At 35.9% G+C, this 21964-nt stretch overlaps 1 protein-coding gene and 1 long non-coding RNA gene across 5 annotated transcripts in view; one reads left to right on the top strand and one right to left on the bottom strand.

Moving 5' to 3' along the window:
• LOC130595491 (heparan sulfate glucosamine 3-O-sulfotransferase 1-like) overlaps positions 1 to 21964 on the top strand; it is a 62808-nt gene that overhangs the window by 33780 nt on the left and 7064 nt on the right. The gene's annotated exons all lie outside the window — the stretch shown is intronic.
• The window catches only part of LOC130595492 (uncharacterized), a 28173-nt gene continuing 17670 nt past the window's right edge, over positions 11462 to 21964 (bottom strand). For 2 of the 3 annotated variants that reach the window (XR_008971328.1, XR_008971330.1), the window contains exons 3-4: positions 15827 to 16005; positions 11462 to 11744 (exon numbers count right to left, since the gene is read on the bottom strand). This is a non-coding gene — a long non-coding RNA (uncharacterized LOC130595492). Of the gene's footprint in view, positions 11745 to 11816; positions 12677 to 15826; positions 16006 to 21964 lie in introns of those variants that run through there. The other variant, XR_008971329.1, reaches the window with a different exon arrangement.

Here is a 21964-nt window from a genome sequence, read left to right as displayed (position 1 = left end):
AGAAGGCTGCGTGGAGACCTCATAGCAGCCTTCCAGTATCTGAAGGGGGGCCTATAGGGATGCTGGGGAGGGACTCTTCATTAGGGACTGCAGTGATAGGACAATGGGTAATGGGTTAAAACCTAAATGGGGGAAGTTTAGTTTGGATATACGGGCAGAGCCTTGGATGACATGGTTTAGTGTGAGGCATCCCTGCCCATGGCAGAGGTGTTGAAACTAGATGATCTTAAGGTCCTTTCCAACCCTAACTATTCTATGATTCTACAATTCTAAAATCTGATCACAGGGAAATGAAACCTCTCTCCGATACCTCCATGGTGAAACATGTTTCAAATATCCTTTACCAAAGCAATTTTAGTTACAGCATATCTCTTTAATCTATTATAACTTTTCTTATTTCTTTTCAGGCTATAGAATATTAGTAGTGCAAAATAATATTTTTATTTCTGCCTTTTGAGAACACTCACCTTTAAAAATGTGATTGCTGTTCTATGTATTTCTGGTTTTAACATGGTATTCACTTGCATGTTGAGCCGACCTCAGACTCAGAAAATAAATTCCACAGGCACTCACATATCCATCAAAACATCTTTCAAAAAATGCCTACCAATACTAGATAAAGACGTTTTAAGAACTTTACCTTTTTAAGCAATATTGTGGAAAATAAAGAACGGAAAATATGCCTGCGGACAAACTGACATTTGACCTCCCAACTCTCAGACAAATCTTCCAGTATCTGAAGGGGGGCTATAGGGATGCTGGGGATGGAGTATTCATTAGGGACTGTAGTGACAGGACAAGGGGTAACGGGTTAAAACTTAAACAGGGGAAGTTTATATTGGATATAAGGAAGAAATTCTTTACTGTAAAGGTGGTGAGGCACTGGAATGGGTTGCCCAGGGAAGTTGTGAATGCTCCATCCTTGATGGTGTTCAAGGCCAGTTTGGATAGAGCCTTGGGTGACATGGTTTAGTGTGAGGTGTCCCTGTCCATGGCAGGGGGGTTGGAACTTGATGATCTTAAGGCCCTTTCCAGCCCTAACTATTCTGTGATTTTATAAGAGAGAACTCTGCAATCCTCCTGCAAGTAAAGGAGCTGAAAATAGAAATAAGGTACAGTTGGATGATGATAAATGAAAGATGGCAGCAGACAAAGGTAAATTATGAAGCACTGAAGAAAATGAGGCGAAGCAGAAGAAAGTGCATATATGTGGCCTGTATTGTGATAGATTCAATTCCTTTTAACTTCTTTTAAAGAACTACATTGTGGAACACTGGGGTTAAAGCATCGATCCTACATACAGTATAGATAGTTTGCCAGAAAAGTTGCGTGTTAATCTGGCAAAGTATTTTGTGTTATCTTTCAGTTGCGCTAACTACAGAATCCAAATGATTTAAAGATCGAAGCCTCCTGAGAATACATCTCTTTCCTTTTCTATCTCAGGTTGTTGAAACTTTCACTCTGAATAGCTACTGCCATGCTTAATTAGCAAGCAGATCATAAGCAAAACTGCTTCTTCACCAACTGTGACCAGCAGGTATTGACAAGAAAGCCATGTAAACTCTACAAATGACTGCTGGTGTGCTTAAAACAGCAGAAAAATACATTCACTTCAGTGTCCCTGGGGCATTTAGCTTTGTATATTAGACAGCAGTTTTTACTGGAAATACGAGCACAAGGCTTGTGAACCTGCAAAAATCTATAGATAATGTTTCAGCTGTTTGAAAAAGCCCATGCTCACTTTTTGGTAGAGTGTTGTTAATATTTGACTGGACAAGTTCAAAATGTTTTTCTAGGGTATAGAAAAAAAACAAGAGATTGTTCATTTTTCAACTTTTCTAAATAGTTTTTGATCTATTTTTGGTACTTTCCAGGTATCAGGACTAAAGCCTTAAAGCGTCATTTTCCTGGAATAGCAAGACCTTTGTCTCTCTACCACCATTAAAATTTCAATTTGTCCAGTAAAAAAAAAAAAGAAGTCTCAGTTAATCTGTATTAAATTCTGAATTCTGGAAAGAATTGATAACTTTGCAAATAAAATCCTGCTGTTTCTTATGTTGTTAGTAGAGAATTAATTCTACATCCTAGCTACAGGCAACTGGGATTCCCAAATTATGCTTGGAAATAAACTGTAATATTGACCCTTCAGTGCAAGTCAGGATGCAGGCAAGTGTCAAGAATCAGCTAACTTTAGCAGAGAATCCGCATTTGTTTATCATTGGATCGTTTGGCTTCGATGGACCTAGGCTTCCCTGGGAATACTTTGCATTATAATGTGTATTTGAACCAAAGCCCACCAATGGCTTAGTGTGTATATACATGTGTATGTTTACATGAAAATGTCTCGATCATTCTGTGTAAAAATAATATAAAAGGTATGTAAATTTATTTAGCATACAAATTATACTCTATTGGACAATGCAGTATATTTATAGCTTGATTAATCATGAAGTTCTCTGTACCTTATTAATTTAAAAGCACTTGTGATCAGTTATGCAGAACTCCTTTTGACAAAATTGAAAACCATCATACATTTTGTATGCCTAGTCAGAGAGATATTCATGCATAATTATCTGCATGAGTTCTTAAGTGCCATATTGTGCATTAAAACTAGAAAGGAATTAATCTTGCTGACCAGTTTCAGTGAGAACTTTTTGCCATAGTAAATAGGAGGTGCGATTTGTAACAGTATTTTTGTAGATTACCTAAGGAAGCTGTGGAATTTCCATCACTGGTATTTTGTATGATCAGGTTATACAAACGTCCATCAAGAATGGTTTCAATAAAGTTCATCCTGCCTTGGGGCAAAGAGGCAAGACTAAGTGACACCTTGAGGTCCCTTCCACCTCAGTTTTCTGTGATTCTGTGGTATTATGATGCCACATATTGTAGATATGTTTATAAATGTTAGTTATAAAAGCTTAATTGTACTATTTTATATGACTCCTGTTTCGTAAGCTTGAGGGATTCACATGTATAAGTAGGAAGGAAAGGAGAATGGTTCCAAATTAATTATGAAAACTTGAAATACCGTTTAATTGGATGCTACATTTTAAGTTCTACCTTGAGACCGGTAAAGGACAGAGAGCAAGGAAGAGATAAAAGCAAAGCAGCATAGAAGAAGACTTGAAAGTTTGCTAAATCAACCTTACTTATTAAAATGTTTTAAATGGAATGCATCTGTAAAGACAGGGCAAAGTATTCTTCTGACAAGTTTATGAGGAGGAAAGTGTGGCATTGCCTTGAGCAGAGACTGGAATGTTAGAACTGACATCGGAGAGGTGAGTTTAGTGTGAAGTCCCAACTATGCAGGGTGCTGAGGATTCACAGTTCCTATTAAGTTCAGCATGATCTTAGGGAGTGTAAAAGAGTTGCAATAACAAGTATCAATTTACACAGCAGATCATCTTGTGCTACAGATACCCCATTTGGGTATTTATAACTGGATGAAAGAGCTAGTACTCAAAAGGTAGGCTGCGTTAAGGAAATAACATCTATTGAAGAACGTTTCTTTTATTTCTAGCAGACAATGGTAGCATGTTTGGCAGAGTTGTTATGTTAGCGTTTACTAATTGGTGGTATAAATAACGTGCTTGTTCAGACTATTCTGCTGTGAAATTCATAAAAATGTATGTTTGCAACCTCTTACTGTATGCCTTGTCCTGTTCATGGAATGAATGGTACAGGTCTTTAGGACTCTTCAAAACTATCGATGGCAGCAACAATGTTTATGCCTATTCAGCTATGCCTGCAATTTATTACCAACTTCCCAAGCTCAAAAACTGAAAACCCAAGGGAGGTGGTAATTAAATTGGAGTTGAAAAGATACACGGTTCTGTAAAATGTTCCTCTTTTGAGAAAAGCATTGAAAACCTGGTGGATAAGGTGGAGAAAAAACAAGTTTCCTGAAGTGGTGTGGTCTAATAATAGAAATAATGGTACTCGGACAAATCAGGTACTTGACTGTACTTCTCCCAGAGCCCAGATCAGTGTCATAACAGAGGCTTATCAAACGTTTTTTTAACTAAGTAGCATTTGTGTTAACCATAAAAATGTTTCAGCTGTGGGTTTCTGCAGAAGGAACATTAATTTGAAAACTTGTGAATTTATATGGCTTTACAGTAGTGATTTCTAGTACATGTTGTAGCTACAATTAATATAGCTTTGCTTCTATGAGAAGCACAATGTGGCTTCTCTCATCCAAACTAGGCTAAGCTTGCTAGAATTGACTGAATTGACTGATCTTAAAACAGCTGCACTTGTACTGGTAGAACAGAATTCTGGTATCTTCACCTTTGAAGTGTGCCTTAACCATAAGTCATTTTTCAAGCCTAGTAACAGTTTATATCTGTGTGTATGCATGTCAGGGTTTGTTATTTTTTGGTCACTTGAGGACATCTAGTATTTTGGGTGATGGGACTCCCCATAAATATTACTGACTTCTGTTTTTTTTAAGTTAATATTATTTGATATTATTATTTAATATTTCTGTCATTAAAATACATTTCTACTATTAAACGTTAGTTGTTGAGAATGCTCTCTAAATACTACTGTATAATAATGGATTGAAAGTATTTAGGTTTTTGCAACTGACCCATTTTTAGAAATTTCTGCAATATTTGCACATTTAGATCATGAACAGCTACTCAGTTTATAGAATGCTCATTAAAAATGAAGTCGCAGTTTAGTATAGGAATAGTTAAGAGGTCAATGAAAGTCCCTGCAGCATGGGACTAAAGCATTTCCTTTTATTTGTCATACTACATACCTTTTTCCAGCAGTAAGATTAAAAGCTGGTAGCATGTAGGTAACCTAAGCTATTTGTTACCTCAGATCTACATGCATGATTAACTTTCTTATTCTATGTGGATATATTAAAGTAATGAGTACCAATAATGGTAAGCACACAAACAAATACTCACTTTCAATGAAAATAATATGAGAAAATATTTTCTGTTGCCTTGACAAATATTTAACATACATCTTTAAAATCATTAATTTTATAAGCCTCTCTTCTTAGCTGTTAGATGTAGTTGTGATCAGGTGCACTGTACCTAGCTTATTCTGTTAATATGGGCTGTATTTGGAGAAGTTTACCATTTATGAAAACTTGGACTTTGATATTAAAGGTTGTCTGTTTAGAATGGAAACATTAAAATATTCTGGAAGTTTCTGAAAAGGTTGCGCTATATTTCCATCTCTGTCAAGTCTTCAAATGTTGTTGTGTATTTCTGAATCTGATTTTTATAATCATTACTAGTTTGAGCCTTTTTGGTTCTGTGTGCTAATTTGTCACAGTTAATCAAGTGTTTAAAAATGTCATTGCAATTCCAGTGGATTTTGAAAGTGAGCTATTAACATGAGTCTAAAGGTTTATACTGCTGAAGTGAAATCTGAGTGACAGACACAATTCAGTTAAAATATTCCAGGATTTGATGTGGAAGATATGTCAATTGAAAATGTTGCTGAAATCACAGCAAGGTATGGAAATAATTATGTATATATTTAGGTTGGTTGTCTTAGAGGATGAAACCTTTGATAACAAAACAATGTAAGCAAACACTTTTAGACTTAAGTGTGGCTTTTTATTTCAAGGAATTCTAGTGTGTGCTTATACTCAATAACATGGCTAAGAGTTTTATTGGCTATCTCTACAGTCATGTCTTGAATAGAGAAAAGGTGAAGATGTAGTTCTAAAAATTAGTTGAGATATTGACAACTGCTCTCCAAGAAATAAATTGTGAGTTACCAAATAGCCTTTTGTAGATTGTGCTTCAAATGTGTATTACGTGAGAGAGTTTTTATGTTTATCTTCTGATACTGGCAAGGGTTACAGCTGTACACACTCCAAATGTTATGTGTCAAAAGGTAAGCATTCTCTCGTTCTTCAAATTCAGTATTATGTTAATGCTTTTCAAAACACTGGAACCCTAAATACATTGCAGTACTCTTGACAAAGGCATAAACTGCTAACATTTTAATAGCATAAAACACTATTTTCTTTTGGTTTAGGGAGGGAGAAACAAAGATTGCTGTTACTTCCTTACTTTCTGAAGAACCTTGAATTTGTGTGCATTAATCTACTTAAATTTTAAACAAAGCTTACCTGTGACCAGTATACTGAATAGGTTATTTCATTGATTTAAAATGTGGTAGTTCACATCTTTTATTTGGAACACTCATTGAATTTTGATAGTGGAGCAAATTACCAATGTACCACCAATTAGATTTAAAAATAATAAAAATAAAAAAAAAAAGTTACATTACACAGAATAAAATAAGAGCATTGTTAAAGAAATAGTGAAGTCCTTAGTTACAGCAAACAAGCGTCAGGGATTTGGGGGAGGAAAGGTTCAGTGCAGGTGTAATTTTATTTGCAACATAAAGAAGAATCAGTTTATACAAATTTGTTTTGGGCAAGTTTTGTTAGAATGGGAATAGAAACAAAATCCTGAAAGCTTCCATTTCAAGGTAGAAGTGGCAGTAAAGTTAAACAGGTTTAAGAATACTCAGTTGGATTAAATGTCTTCTTTCTTCAGAACTGCAAAAGGCATGTGAGAACATGAGAACGTTCACTGGGTATCAGATCCTAAAGAGGCAGCTAAAGAATTTTTATGTTTAAAATGGAGTTTTCATGATGTCATATATTTGAAGTAGCTTCTGAATAAGACAAGTCTTGGAAGTATTCTTGCTATATAAGACTAACACCAAGAAATAATTGTTCAACTTTTCTCTATACTTATGTTCTAAATTCATACAGTATGAATTTTGTTGCATGGTCAGTATACTGTATGGGCAGATTCAACAAGTATTTTGCCAGTTATTACTCCCCCCCCCCTTGTTGGGGTATATATCTCTGTCATTCAGGTGTGTTCCACCCTTCGATTGTGTTCTTGTCACATATATTAACCAGTTCTCTGCAACATGCTTTCTTCCTTTCTCAATTCTTCTGTAAAACAGAACTCTTTTGGATAGTAATGTACTTGTTTTCTACAGGCTGCTAATAACCTGTAAGTACACGTATGTTACTTTTACACAGGTAGTTAAGGGAATGTGGGGAAGCCACTGTCTATGTGATCACTTAAAGAAATGCTAAAACCATACATGCATCAGTTACCTATAATTTGTATGCGATCTTGAAGCTAAAATCTCAAAACAGTTGGTTAGCAGAAATGAAAGACTAAATTATATTATTTTGTATTGTTTAATGATACAGGAATACCTCAGACTATTAGTCCTGTTGCTCTCTTTCAGTTCTTCTGTTGTGCTTAGTAGTACTTATTTCATGCATATTGTTGGGGGTTTTTGTGAAGCTTTATATATGATACAGCCACAAAGCTGCCAGTATAAAATACAAACACAATGTCATATATGATGGAGGCAATCAGCAGAAGTAGAGACAGAGGAAAGAAAGCTCAGTATGTAAACAATAATTTCGGGATACAATTTAGACATTTTATCTGTGTCTTAATAATGCCTCTTGAATAGCAACACATATTGTTCAGTATTTGGAATGCAAAATTCAGAAGTTCACATACTGTTGTCATGGATTTTCCAACAGCACAGTGTGTGGGCATCCTGTGTGCAGTGAATTTAGATGTATACATGAATTATTGCTTATGCTCTGATGATAGTTTTCTTCACCCACAGCAGAGAAAGCTGTTCATTCAGGATTTGCAGACATCAGTGGACAGGTCGAGGTAATAGATTCACTCAAAAGCCTATAGAAAACTCAGAGAAGTTGTCAAACAAGGTGTTAACATGGACAGGTTTGTAAACGTTTATAAGCAAGTGCCTGTCCTATAGGTGAAGCTAGAAGTGGTGCCAGTATTTCATACTGCACAAGAATAGCATCATATTTTCAGTTTTTCATAATGCCCCAATTATCAGTTTATTAGAGGAAGCTGTTCTAGGTGAATCATCTAGCTCAAGCTGAATGTTCCTCAAAATTGATCTATTCCAACTATATCTAAGAACGGTTCAAAAATTAAACAGAGAAAAATATGGGTGTAACCTCTTAAAATTAATAAGCTTGAAACCTCTTCTATAATTCTATGATTCTCTGTTGGTTGCAGAAGGGGTTTCTCTCTCTTGGGTTCACTTTTTGGAGTCTGTATGAAATGGGCTGCTAGTAGTTACAAACACTTAAGTCTCCAGCTCCTCTTGGGTCCTGGTAGTAATGAAATACATCTGGTCTTCCCTTCCAAGTATCTTGTCCCTTTCTGTCTGGTTTGGTTTCTTCAGCACCCTTGTGGCATTTATGCTCCCTTGTGCCACACAGTTTTTCATTGCAGTGCACCTGAGTGTGAATGCTGCTGCATAGCCTGGGTGCCAAGCAGGAGCTCTGAGGCCAGGAGTGGGGTTTTCTGCTTGGCCTGACAGCTGCTGTGTAGAGTAGTGGGGCAGGTTTGTGGCAAAAATAACAGCTGTGGGAAGGGAGAGCATGCTGTGTGCAATGGGTGATTCAGAGAGTTTTGGCAACCAGGTTTCAAATTAGATTGTGTGTAAACAGAAATTAATAGAAACTATAATTTGGCCAAATTTGAGGGAAGTTTTCATGGACGCAGTAAAATGCTGACAATTCTTTGCCAGATTACAAAGCCCTGTTTAACAAAACAACACTGAAGCTTCTGAAAGAGCAAGTTGCTATATATTTTCTTTATAACCTGAACAAACAATGTGATTTTCCCCAGCTTCATTCTTGGAAGCATCTCAGCACAATAAGTTGCTGTTTTTAAGAAAAAACATCACCTTGGGCATAGAATCATAGAATCATAGAATAGTTAGGGTTGGAAAGGACCTTAAGATCATCTAGTTCCAACCCCCCTGCCGTGGGCAGGAACACCTTATGCTACCCAAGTGTGGCAAACTTGCAGCTGAAAAACGGATCTAGTAATAAAACTGTGTTTAGCAGCATTGGTGTAAGTCGTTCTAACAGTAATTAAAATTACAAGGATAGGTGGGACTCGGGAAGGGAGAACTGAGGAGGAGGGAGGAATAAAGCACAGAAACAAAAGGAGAAAGGTGAAGCCATGAAGGTAAATGCTGAGACTGCAGAGCAAGTTAAATAGGAGAGATAAAGAGAGAACATACAATAGTTGGATAAAGTTAGATGATAGGTGTCATTTCACAGTAAATGGGTGTCTGCATAAGTGTTTTGGAATAAGCAGTGCATGGAGTTAGCTCAGTTTTGAAGAAGTTGCATTAGTCTTAACCAAATAAAGTGTCAAGCATAAAGACATTATGGATTTGTTGTTAACATTATTTAACCCATTCCTATGAACTGTTCCAAAACTATTGAATTCAGTGCAAATAATTCTTGCTGGCAGGTGGGATTTGTATCATATACTTAGTGTAGAGAATGTTTATAGCAAAAACATCATCAAATCTCAACAAGTGAACTACAGAATGATTTCATCTAGACTACTTCCAAAGCTGTGTGTTGGAATCTTGAACCATCTGGTGGTTTTTGGTCTTCACTTAAGTACCAAATCAAAATCCTCCAGAATGCAACAGGGTTCCATTGAATTGTTCTAATCCATTTGACTATACCTTAAAAAGCTTAATTCAGCTACTTTTGATACATCTCTAACAGGTTTATGTTTGGTCTGTTCTACAATTCAGATTTTGGCTAAACCTTCTTACAAGGAGGCACCAACAAATCAGTATGCAAGAAATGAAGACATGCCATTTATTCTATTATTCAAGGATAATAGAAACTAAAACCACAAATAGAACATAAAACCACAGTAAGGTGTACAAAAAAAAAGCAAACAGAACAATTTGTTAAAGATATAGGTTACCATTATTTCAAATAGTGGAATAGGAAGCCTGTCTTTATAAAGCAAAATTTACAGGTGATATTAAAATTTCCTGAATAGGAGAAAGAAAAGCCAACTGCAAAGAAGCACCTCAGTGATACTGAGTGATAAATTGACAAGTGAAATCCATTGTTAGTAAATGAAAGTAGTTCTCAAAAGGGTAAAAAAAAATAATTTTGTACCCAAGAATGGATGCGTAATTGACTGTGAGCAATGAATATAGTAGCAGTCAAAAAAAAAGTGCATTTAATATTAGAAATTTTTAGAAAGAAATAGAACAAAATAGAGAGCATCATGGCTACAAGCAGTGTCCCAGTGGGGCACCTGAACCTTGAAAAGGTAAAGAGAAGAAAAGGTAAAGAGTACAATGAGTAAAAGATGATTCTTTCAAACAAGGACCAAGTAGAACTACAAGTTTTCAGACTGGGAAGAAGAAAATTGAAGGAGGCTATGACAAGTTCATCAAGTCATGAGTGTTAAGTAAATAGATGATGAGAGATTGTTCACTGACTCACTGCAAGGACATTGGGCATTAGATGAAACTAGGTGGTGCTATGTTTAAGTTAAACCAAAGGAAGTATTTTTTCATGTTTAATATACTTACGCTATGTAACTCCTTGCCACAAGCTCAGTTTACATTGATTCAAAAAGTGGTAATACTAGTTACTGATATCACTTAGGGACTGTAAAGCTAATAATTCTGTCTCAGAGAGACACTGACTCACTTGAGGCTGGGAAAGTGTGCTCGGAAAATCACTGCATGTTTGCCTTCTTGTAGTATGCTCCAGGATATGTAGAGAGGGGATACAGAACAAGTAAAATTCTTGGTCCAACCAAGTGTAGCTTTTCATAGAATAAGTTTAACAAGTTAAGAATAAGTTAAAACTGCTGCCAAGATGTAAGCATATTTCAGTTGGCTTGTAGCTTCAGAGATGGAGAGATGGCTTTGTTTCTTTTGTATGTTTTAATTTGATTTAATCTGAAATTGATATCTCAATTGAGATGAATAGGATAACATTTTTAGATCTTTGTTGTTATTGTCACATAAAAGTATGTTCCTTTCATGGCTAGTTATATTTTAATTTACTCACTGCATATATTCATATCTTTTTTGTGCATTTAATCACATATCAACTGTTGCTTTGTATTTAATGCCTACCCTTTCCTTTTAATGCATTTTGAATGAGACCTGCACTATAAAGTTCAGTGTTCATTGGCAAAAAACTACATTGGACTACACAATTTGTAAGCATAAGAAAAACAATACACAGCATCTTTTATTGATGCCCAGGATGATGGAGGAGACATAAGTGATGCTAAGCGAGGAAGGGTGCAAACACAGTGGAGAACAGGACTGGGTGTCAAAATGTTGTTGCTTTATTCAAGTAATAGTTTGGATTAAATAGGCTGCAGTTTAATGTTCTCTGTTAGTGAAGTCTTAGGGTCTTCAAGAGGCCTAGGATTTGGGGTCATGATCGATGTTGGATATGAAGCAACAGAAAGAGTCTAGAGATCAGTGAGAATGGTCAGAAGTCTAGAAAACATGACTCACAAGCCGAAATTAAATAAATTGTGACTGTTATCAGATACTGTCTCAAATTTTCCTTTGAATAGTATAACGTCGTCAAATTCTCCTTTGAATAGTATAACGTCTTCAAATTCATTAAGATAACTGTTTAGGATTCATCATTTAATCATGTTATCTTATTGCCTGGCATTTATAGTATGTAGAAGGATCCAAGTTCCTAAATTTCTCTTTGTCTTGCTTAATTTTTTATATTTACCACCTTTTTTCCTGTGGCATGTGACTATCCTGTCATGCTGCTATCCTTTTTCTTGTCTTCCGTAAGTCATCCAACTTTGCTTGTATTTTCAATATCCATGTCAGACTGTATGCTCTAATTGTATAGTTCCTGGTCTTCACTAACTCAGTGGAACACAGAAAGCTGTACTTTGAGCTGTGACAGTGGAAACTATGGTAATTTAATCAAAAATGGGATTTTTCTCTGCCCCTCTTTCCACAGAACTCAATAAAGTAAACAAATATGTCCAAACCTATTAAAAATCAATATTTATTTATATAAAATTTCTTTGGAAAATATATTAAAATAAGTTGTCACATGTTTTATATGACCTGCCCCCTAGTTATTATCATCCCAGAAGTACAGATTTCTCAAATTCGATTCTGTTTTACCTCAAGCTCTTGTAAAATCTAGTTTATAGTAGATTGCTTATTTAAAACACTAAATACTATATTTTGACATACAACTTAAAATGTCCTTTTTCTTTGTTGCCTGTTCTTTTTTATTTGCTTTACATAGGTCTTCAGTAATACTTAGTGGCAGTGACACTCCTAGATTAATTGTGCATTGTTCAAAGTATATAACTTTGTCAGTTTTAATTTCGTTGCCTTTTTGTTTCACTGAAACATGTTTTTCCAGAACTTGCAAGGGGATGAGCAAGGGTTATCCTAGTTCATTTATGTAATGTAGCAGTCAAAATACAAAAGCCTGAGAAAGTCAAAAGATGCGTGTATTTTTCTATCTCCTTATATTAACAAATTATTCATGCTTGCAATCTTCTTTTGACAGACATGTCTGAACTCCCTCTCTCTTCTGAGAGCGATTGACCAGAATGAAACACACTGTTCCTAGTCAATCTGAACCATTAGTTTACAAAAATACATTAAAATTTTACTGGCATTTTCTTTCACTGCTTTTGGATACTAATAGTGTGCTTGCTTTTGTCTACTATAGTGCATCAAGCTGATGCTTTCACTGAGATTTTTGAGTGTTTCATGAAGACTCCAAAGTGTAGGGCTCTCCAGGAAGTCTGAGGGATCTAGGTGTCCATGTCTAATTTAAAATTCAAATTTAAAATGAATTAGTAACTGAAGCTCTTTAAGCTCCTTTGAGACTCTCAGCCTGTATCTTTTCTGAAGAGCTGCATGGTGCAATATTCTGAATTAACCAGGTGATGACGATTTCCTGACATTCCTGCACTTTCAGAGCTATTTTTTTTAATCCACATTGAATCTTTGCTTTTTACACGGAAACTAATAGCGAAGTAGCTTGTCAAAAAGTCAAGTAAACTATGGAGACCAGTTCTTTTCCCTGTGCTATTTAGATTGCAAGGTCAATGGAATCTAAAACCTATGTAAAAATTTTGCTCAGCAAAAAGGGATATGTGTTGGATTATATAGGAGGGGGACTGTAATCTAAATAAATTGATTTTATTTTAGCATATTCCCTTCCATTTTCTTATTTTTTTAAATGTAATTTTTCCCAGTTTGTATCAATGACTGAAAGGGATTTTGGTTTTGGTGTTTTTTTTTTGCATTTTTCGTAGCTTTAAAATTATCTTTCAACACGGGAACTGATATTGCTCGTATTGATTGTTTGTCAACTCTGTAATTTAAGATCCCTCTAGAACACCCGGATATATTTCTAAACATGCATGGTGATTTAACATTTCCTTTATTGTTCAGCCTTAGCAATGCAGCTCTCTGCTACAATCACAAAGAGTCCATCTTAAGGTCCTTTCCAACCATAACTAGGCTATGATTCTATGATTGTCTCCACCTTTCTGTCACCTGGACATCCAAGGTATTTGGATTTGACGTTGTAATATCACTCTAAGGTGAGAAACAGAATTTGGAGGAGCATAAAGTGGGGAAGAGAGGGGAATATTTCAAAACTTTCATAACTTTACTACTAAGTAAATTATTCTATGACTGAATTCTGTGGGACTAAAATTAGACCAATGTAAATGATTCTGAAAAATTTTACCCTCAAGGCTTGTCTTCAAGTGGAAATTACTGGGTGAAGCTGAGGTGTAAGTTTGAAAACACATTAGCTGCTCCCCATGTGAATAATCTCATAGTTTGAGGAGGTTGCTCTACTTGGAGAGCATGTAATCAACTGTAAATTCAAACTCCATCTCACTTTGTTATGGCATAACTGTCCAAGGTCTGTTTGTGCCAGCTTCCACAGGACAATGTGGAAATTGAGCTCAGATTCAGTCTCCACTACCATCACAACCGTAATACCATCCTTACCACTTTCGCCTTCCTACATATCTGCACTAGAGTAGAATCTAAATTGTCCTGAGGTTTTATATGTTGTAATGAATCTAAGCTCGTCTGTGCTTGAACAGCTGTTCATGTTTCCTGGGTGTACACATTTATCTGTTTGCAATAAACTTTGATAATCTGCATTTATCAGCATCAGCTATATTGCTCATGAACCCATGTAAATTCTTTGATTACATTTTCTGTTACTGCCTGTTCTTTATTTCTGTGTACTATATATGTGTGTGTGTATTGGCACAAATATAGAACCTAACTCTAGTTGTTAAAACAATTAGTAATATGGTTTTGCCTACAGGTACTTAATTTTTTGCTTTTCTAAAGTTCCACTGCTTTCTCCCCTCCTTTCCTCTTTCATTACCAGCTTTGTGGTGCTTTTAGAAGTTGGTTACGTCTTATATTTTAAAATACTTCACATTCAATTTCTCTTGCATATTTAAGAATGCAGCAGATCCATAATGTTTTATGAAATAGGTTGAACTTTGTAATTTATTTCCCCTGCTACTTTTAAATTTGACTGAAATTTTGTTCCTGAAACACTCGCAGACTGTTAATGACAATTATATCAGCCTTTTTTTTGGAAATGTCAGGGAGAATAGCTTCATTTTATGAATGCTTTTAATGCGCTATTCTCGAATTTTTAATATAATTTTGTTAAGCTCCATAGTATAGGAATTGAGACTCTTTCACATTCATTAATTGAGCCTCTTATTTCTCACCCACTGACACTTCACTGTTGTTTGATGGTAACATCTTGACTCTGATCTCAAAAATTTGCTCTGAACTGTTTATTATCTATAAACTCAGAGTGACTTTTTCTTTTGACTGTAATTTGCTTTAAGGCATCAGTAGGTGTTACAGCTTTCCAAGTACATCCATGTCAGACTTTTCTACTTGTACAGAAAGGTTCTGGAAGAAATTTAACCTGCTCTTAATACTAATGTTCTTTTTGCTTGAAATGTATTTAAATTGATAGATGCCATAAAGAGTAAGTGGGACACGAGTGTGAAAATATTTTTAGCTAAGAAATGTCAAACTACAAATCTAAGATGAAAATTCATCATTAAAAATGTAAAATAATATATACAATTTATAGTTTCTAGAAGAAACAGTCCTCCCTTGAGAGAAAAAGCTATTACCATTGCTTTAAAACAGAGCTGGCATCAATAACCGGTAGCTTACATTGCTGACTTGCATTACCTTTTTTAGCATGCTATAAACAGAAATAACTATTCCATATTTTATAGTTACAAATTAATTTTAAAATCCAGATTTATGTTCCCCTGTGGGCACATATTTAAGGTGAGAGGACTGAACATTCATAACCAGAATGCAGAAAAAATCTTTTATTGCCACAAAATTAAACATGATGTTGCTTTAAATAGAAGGATACATTTTTCACAAACTGGACCAGGGGGAAATGATATTATGACTATGCTTGGCAAACCACTTTATGTATTGATGACCAAACAGTGACATACCAAAAGCTGAGAGTAGGGAGATATAGTGGTTGTGATAAGTAAAACTGGGTTTTCATTAGAGATCCTCTGTCCCTAACTGAATTTCATGTTAATCTTACCTAATTACTGCATGTTTGTGAGGTTTTCTTTTAATGTTCTTCTGAAATGGTATAAGGTTTGTACAATTGTCATGAGCTGCAAATAGGTAGGCTGCAAATGTTTGCCAGAGAATCATTACATAAATTTGAATATGTTTTTTCCATCTTGCTGAGTTGGAAAATGGTTGTGTCAGGGTTTGAGACCAGGCACACTCCACTGGAGTTCTTAGCCATACCAGAGATACAAAAGCTTCAGATGCTCAGCATCTTTTAGGATTACAGCACCGTTTACACAGGGAATTAAGATTCTCTGACATTCAGCGCTATCCAACTCCATTTTATTAATGAAGCACTACTCACTGTGAGTAATGGCAGCAGAATGCCTCTCTGATTTCATGTGCTTTTAGGCAGTCTGATTTGAAAGTGTTGCTTTGGTGCTTCACTTTCTCTTTTTTCTATGAATCTCACTGGACTTGACATTTGTTTTTCGACGGTTCAGAGTAACTGCTAAACTACTGATGAAGGATGCCACAGAAAACCTGCTGAAAATATTTCTGTTAACACTATGGAAAAAATCAGAATGCATTGAAAAGGGGAAAAATAATGTAGTTGGAAGTAAAATATACAGTGAGAAAATTAAAGTAATTGCACCATGCATAGGGGCTGCTGAGTGTGCTTACAGGAAAAGGGGAACAAGGATCAGGAGACACAATATGTGTATTTTATGTTTAAATCCATCAAATGCAAAACACCTACATCATTGCTTTATATAACAGTGCTTTACAGAATCATAGGGTTGGAAGGGAACTCTGGAGGACATCTTGTCCAACCCCATTGCCAAGGCAGGGCCACCTAGAGCACAGAATGGTGATAGAGAACAGGTAAAAGAGAAATGAGGACTGATCCTCAACTTCTCTTTTTTAAACTTTGTGAGGAAAAATTAAATGGTCCAGAACAGTATGGAATGTGTGGGTTGTAAACTATATTGTAAGGAAAAAAAAAAATTAATTGTGGCTACACAATGGCAATGATAGATCACAAAATTGATCACCTCCTCCCACAGAAAGTAAAGGTCTCTTGCCAGTCTGGAAATGAAATAACAAAATTTTTTGCTTTGTTTTATTCTGTCTCTTTTACTTGCTGTACAGCCTCCCCACTGGTAAGAGAGTGACTTTGGACATTCTAACAGTTAATTGTTCTAATTAATATGCAGTTAATTATGAAAATATTTCAGAGCTGCTCCATACCTCTTCCTCTTTCACCTCTTACCGGAGTTTCTAGCACCTTGCCAAGCACTGGAATACCAATGACACCATTCAGACTTGAGGAGAAAAATACTAAAAGGTCACTATAAGATATCTAAGTGCAACAGATGTTTTCCGAATTGATGCTACAATTTCAAATAAAAAAGTACTAATTATAAATTTTATCATCATAACCAGCTAACACGATATTTGACTCTGAGAGGGAATCTTACTATGCTCTAATTCATTTTCTGACCACATCTATTGTGGCTTCTCCTTGTCAGAGTTTCTAATGTTCCCATTACCATTTGTCACCAGTCTCACAGATTCGAAGTCTTAAAGACCAGATCTTGAATGTGTGTGATGGCTCCTAAATATTATTTTACCTTAAAGACCTAGGTGAAAATTGACAGAACTTACAGGCTCCAAAGAATTGCTGTAGGCGAACTCAGACATCAGAGAGCTTTTCTGAGAAGTTGTAACTGATTTGAAGTGAAGCAGCATTAAATGAATAGTGCAGAAAGCTTATTTGGGTGCAAAGTAGCACTGAGCTGTGGGGGAGGAGAAGTGATGCTGTATGGCAGTGAACATGTTCTGCTTGAATTAACCATGCTGTTTGATGTAGTGGTACAACCACAGAAAGTGTAGGGTGACATTAAACTGGTAGATGCAGAGATTGTTTTTGCACAGGGAAGTTGTCATATTAACTGACTGGACTAGGGGAAAGAGAAGAGGGAGTTGCTTTGTTTTCCACTGAAGTTTAAGAGGTTTTGACATATGTATGTATATCTTTGGCTGGAGTACTGACATGCCTACAGGTTCAGGCTGCGCATCAAAGTTAGAAAGGTTGGGACTGCAGGGAATTTTTTCTAAATGCTGTCTTCCCTAACCAAGAAGTGCAAAAGACAGTCAGATAGGAAACCTGCTGAAGCTCAGAGATCCTGGAAGCTCAGAGATCGTAAGAAGTATTTGGTATTGGCTATCTGCTCTCAGACTCTTTAGAGTAGGGAATATTCTTTTACTTTATTTTAACATAGTACTTCAGCAGTGGGAACAGGTCTGGTAAGGAGGAAATCATCCAATTTCTGCTTTTCTATGATACCCAGAAAATAAACTCTCTTTTACTTACTCTTTAAGACTGACTGTCATCTTTGACTCTCTTTTTAGCCTGAGGAGCAGTGTGAAAGAGGCGTGAGTTTGCCACACTGGGCTATTGTCTGTGCTGTACTGTGATTATTAGGCATTTCCAAATGTTTCCATAATTGCTTTCATTCCTGTGTCTCTGCAGCTGCCTGTTGGGTTGAACATGCATGTATATAACTCAATAATTGACGTGTTGAAGGCATTAATTGAGTCTTTATTCAAGAAGAGTATTATCTATTTGTTTCTTTCCTAATGTGCTTGCCTGTTCTGTATTATGTATTATGGTTCTGTATTATGGTACCTTCTTTGTTAACAAGGATTTGCTTACCAGTGTAAGATTTTGCCTTTTCACTACTTTCTGTATTAATCAGTTTTAAGAATTGCTAGGCCATTGCTTTCTGTGGTCTCTGACTTCAAGTTGTGTGTGTTTGTTTACTCTCAGGAAGGGAGCTTTTTTTTGTATAATTTTGGATTCTTTGATGCTCAGAGACTCTCAGCATACTTAAACTCAGCGTGGACTGGGTATGTTTCTTAGTTTAGCAAATCCTATTATTTTGTCAAACATTCATACTCACTCAGGCCTTTTGTCTCTGATCCTTATCTTTATCTTGTCTCTTATTAGGGCCTATGCCAGTACCCAAGATTTCAAAATTAGATTTTCAGCCTTAAAACAATTGCCTAGATGTCTGATGTTTTCAGTTTCTTTATATTCTCTCAAAGACCCAGTTTTATAGGCTTCTGAGCTGGTTTGGGTTTGTTGTTTGTTTGTTTTTTGTGGGGTGGGGTTGGGTTATTGGGTTTTCTTTTTCATTTTTCTCTGCAGTAGTTCTCACAATCCTGAGTTAGCCAAAAACTATTAAAAATACTGAGTACTTAAGAAGTAGCTGTAGTCAGTAAAATAAATATGTCCTTTGGTTGCACACAGTAATGAAGTTTTCTTAAACTTGTTCAGTTATCCTTGACAAGGCCAGATCATTTCAACTCTGATGGGCCTTTCAGCTGCTTTGTTTTATTATGGGTGAATTCTCAGCTCACTTTACACCTGTGCTGAGCCAAGAAGCCTTCTCTTAGTGTATGAATTTGACATTAGAAGGTCTTCAGTCTGCTGATTGTTGGATAGTAGGACTTATTACCAAGGGAAGGATCAGTTTATTTCATGCCTTCTATAATGGGGATATACAGCAATTGTATAGGACCCAATACAGCAATTCTTATCAGTCAGCATCGTATAACTACTTCCTAGAGACTAATGCCAGTCTTGGAAAAGTTCTCTGAAAAGGTACTATAAACAGAGGGTAAGATAATGACCTTGGCTCAGCAGACTTGGCTGAAGTGCTTAGTTGTGGGAGAGCTTTCTAGATGGGGACAAAGAAACCTCCTTGCCTGCAAGACTCCCATCTCATGGCTTCTCTCCCTGGCCAGCTTCTCACATGTCACTCCTGGTTGCCTTAGGTAGCTCCCCATGCAGCTGCCAATGTTTGATGAGCAGCTCTCTGCCTGTACTGGGGCAGTGCTGAAAATGAAACTTAATATTGAGAAGTTCTGCCCAGAAGAACTCTCATGTGAGGCCAAGTTTTCCCTTTCTGGAGTGCTTAAATACTTTAGAATCCCACTGGTTCAGAGTAGCAGGGGCTTATGGTTGTGGTTGGTTTTTTGTTCTTTTTCTTTTAATGCCAGGAAGTTGTGCTTTTTACAAGAGAGCATAACTAGTTTTAGGGTCACCTGTTTCGCATGTATGTCCTGTAGGAATTTGCTGGTTTGTACAACAGAGAGCTAACCTGCCCTTGTCCCTCTTGAATGCTGCTGCCATCTCTGACCTTCTGAGGAATCTTTTCTTTTGAAAGACGGGTCTCTCATAAATCCTCTGCAGCAAATCCTAATATTAATTCCGAAGCATCAGTGAGTATTAAGGTGTTCTTTGTGACAATGAGTGTGGGCAAATGAATAATATTCAACTAATTATATCCAAGGTAGAAAGATTGAAGTTTTATTTTAGTAAGATCTGTAGAAATAAAACACAAAAACTAGTTATCAGTTACACGTCGGTACATCTTGCACCTGTATAATTTCACAGTTACTGCTTATTCAACTGAAGACCTGGTATAGCAGATTACATGAATGTTTATGTTGGTCCTTGTGCATAATTAACAATTGGAGGTGTAAATTTAATACAACAAAACAATAATGTAATCCCATTTGAAATACGCCAATGTGATGTGTAGGGTGGTTAGATATATAAAATTGGCCTTGTTATCTGTATTAATCTGACCACTATCTGTCCTTACATCTTAATAGGCGCAGAATTTTTATGTCTGTTTAGAGGTATGATTATAATGTACCTGGCTTTATGGACTAAACATATTAAGGGCCTTTATGAAACTGCAATTCAGTAAGTTTTATGTAGATGGTTCGAGTATGACATTTTTCAAAGATACCATAAAGTATGAACATGTAGGCTACAGCCGTAGAAGGTTTATTTAGCTCAGAAATATATTAGCATATTTATACTATCTATATTACTGTATATAAGGACTGCTATATATATTTGCAGTCATCATCAGGCAGTTTTCTATCTTGAGTTATCAGAAAAGGGAGTTAGAATATATAATGTTAGCCTTAGGGAAGCAAATTTTTTTCAAAACCCCTATCTACTAGTATCACCTGCCAATGATTTAATGTGTTTATAGTTTATGCTAACCTTAGCTTTCCTTTTCATCCACTGTAGTCTGTGTACCTGGTAGAAGGGAAGCCCGCAGCCAATTGCCATTACTTCGCAGCTCTTATCTTTTACTCACCAAATAGCAATTTTCTTTTTTATTTCTTTTCATATTCCTGTAAGGTAGTAACTGTTGGCTATTATAAAACTGTAATCTCATTAGAAAAAATTCATCCAAATAAATTCACCGTTGATGACTGGCATCAGGGTTGGGACTAGATGATCTTAAGGTCCCTTCCAACCCTAACCATTCTGTGATTCTATGACTGTATGATATTAGGACTTTAAATGTTAAGTCTTTGTCTTTTGGGGGGATAATATATGTTTTTATATTGATGCTTAAAGAGACACCTTTAGACTCTTTTCCAGAGGAGTTGTTTTGACAGCAAGACAGGATTTTGGGACAGTCTGTGGGATCATGTGTTTTTAGGAATTACCTCATTTAAGAATTCTTAGTACATGTCCCTAGAAAAAATATGTCTATATTTTAGTCCAATTAAAGTGACCAAAGTTTTTAGGTGCATACAAGAATATTAATGTTCTTTACCAGCAGCATGTACTGCTGTGATATTTGTGTGACTCTGGAATCTATGGCTCTTTTTTTCACTTTCCTAGTCCTCTACTCCTTGTATAACCAGAGACCAGTGGAGCTCAACTTGAAGCTCTGTTAGAAAAATCCTTCATATTTTACTCACACTCCACAATCACAGGTGGGAGGTGTTCTTCATGTCCAGTCTGTGTATATGCATGGAAACTGGCTAAACTCTCCTAGTAGATTTTGTTAGAGCCTTTGATAAAACCCAGTGATGACATCATGGTTATTACATTTAGTTATCACATTTAATCTGGCAACAGAAGATAGAGTAAATGTGTAGCAGAATACTTTCATGCTCTAGCTAAAGATAAAGAGTTATTATGTTCTGGGATCTCTGTCCTTTCACACCCAGTCTTTAGTTTCATGGAACAGTTAATTTGGGAGTCTTCTGAATCAGATCTCATCGAAACTTCTAGGACACATCTCTAAACTTATTCAGTTGCACCTATTTCTTATTGATGTAATTCTAACATAAACCTGAAGTAATTGCACTGCTTGTAACAAAATTTTTTTTCTATGAAGGAAACTTTTTTAAACTTTCAAATATTTTTCACACTTGGAAATGTGCTCTCATTGTCTCCTGAGCTCAGTCTAGGCAAATGCAACCTGGATGGATAGAAGTAGCTAAATTTTGTTTCTTTTCATTTCATATTAAAGATGATACTATTTTGTTCAACCATTAGACATGTATTTGTAAATGTCAATTATCAAGCAGAATTAAGGTATTATGAAGAGGACTTCTGATAATTGTATAACTTCTAACATTTAATGCTTAGAATAGAATTAGTCATTGCTTTATT

Source organism: Pezoporus wallicus, unplaced genomic scaffold (assembly GCF_028554395.1).
Source record: "Pezoporus wallicus isolate ANWC-B61680 ecotype Strahan unplaced genomic scaffold, APGP_CSIRO_Pwel_v1 contig_6787, whole genome shotgun sequence".
Taxonomy (NCBI): Eukaryota; Metazoa; Chordata; class Aves; order Psittaciformes; family Psittacidae; genus Pezoporus; species Pezoporus wallicus.
Note: the sequence above shows the minus strand (reverse complement) of the source record. Positions and strands in the feature narration are given on the sequence as shown.